Source organism: Trichechus manatus, unplaced genomic scaffold (genome assembly GCF_000243295.1).
Source record: "Trichechus manatus latirostris isolate Lorelei unplaced genomic scaffold, TriManLat1.0 scaffold00070, whole genome shotgun sequence".
NCBI lineage: Eukaryota > Metazoa > Chordata > Mammalia > Sirenia > Trichechidae > Trichechus > Trichechus manatus.
The window spans coordinates 9,286,896-9,287,764 of record NW_004444006.1 but is presented as its reverse complement, the minus strand read 5'-3'; the positions used below and the strand labels follow the sequence as shown (position 1 = coordinate 9,287,764).

Here is an 869-nt window from a genome sequence, read left to right as displayed (position 1 = left end):
GAAAACCTAAATCCTGCCCCGCGAGCCCCATCTCGTATACGTCCGCCCCTCCGGGTCATTCCTTGATCCCACAGCTCTCGGTCGAACCCCCTGGACCCAGCTCTGGCCACCCGTTAGATTTAGGTCAGAAAACAGACACTAACAGCTCTCCCTCGCCTCAAAGAAATTACTAAGTGGAATTTATTGGGCAAGTCCATGCAGGGCGGTGGGGAGAGCCCGGTCCCGGGCCCGGGCCCCACTAGCTTTAGAAGCGCAGGCGCCGTCCGGGACTCCGAGCAAGAAGTGCCCGCAGCTTGGGCCTGCCAGTCCCACCCCGGGAGCCGTGGCAGGTCCCCGGGGCTGCCGGACCGACGGGGCAGCAAAGACTCGGTTCCCCAGCCAGCCCTTCGCTTTCACACGATTCGCGGTGACTGCACCAGCTCGAGCGCCTTTAAAGGGCCACACACGCCAGCCGCCACTATAAAATGTTCCCGGCGGCACCGCTGCAGAAGGCGCACCGCTGAGCTGCCGAAAGGAGGCTCGCTCCGCCCGGCCACCCGCCCGCAGCCCGCCGGCTAGGGGCCCTTCCCAGCGGCCAGGAAGAGGGCCAAGAAGGAATAGCACCCGCTCGGGCCCTCCGTGAGTATCCAGTTCAGATTTTGCCACCAACTCGCCCACGAGCCAGGACATGTGTTAATAATGTCCTAAGCCAGTTATAAAGACGTGGAAATTGGGGGGAGGAAAAAAGGGGGGGGGAAGGGTCTGTCCTTCCTGGGATTCCTAGCAGAGGCCAGCCTGCTGCCGTATGCGTGTGCGTCAGGGCTCTCCGGGCGGCAATGAGGGCTTGAGAGCCGAGTCCCCCACGCGGGGAAGGGAGCGCGGTGGCCGCC

At 63.6% G+C, this 869-nt stretch overlaps 1 protein-coding gene across 1 annotated transcript in view; it reads left to right on the top strand.

Moving 5' to 3' along the window:
• The first annotated feature begins 457 nt into the window (after positions 1-457).
• CITED1 (Cbp/p300 interacting transactivator with Glu/Asp rich carboxy-terminal domain 1) overlaps positions 458-869 on the top strand; it is a 5,412-nt gene continuing 5,000 nt past the window's right edge. Inside the window, exon 1 of the mRNA XM_004380148.1 lies at positions 458-618. The gene's annotated coding sequence lies outside the window, so the exon portion shown is untranslated. The remainder of the gene's footprint in view (positions 619-869) is intronic.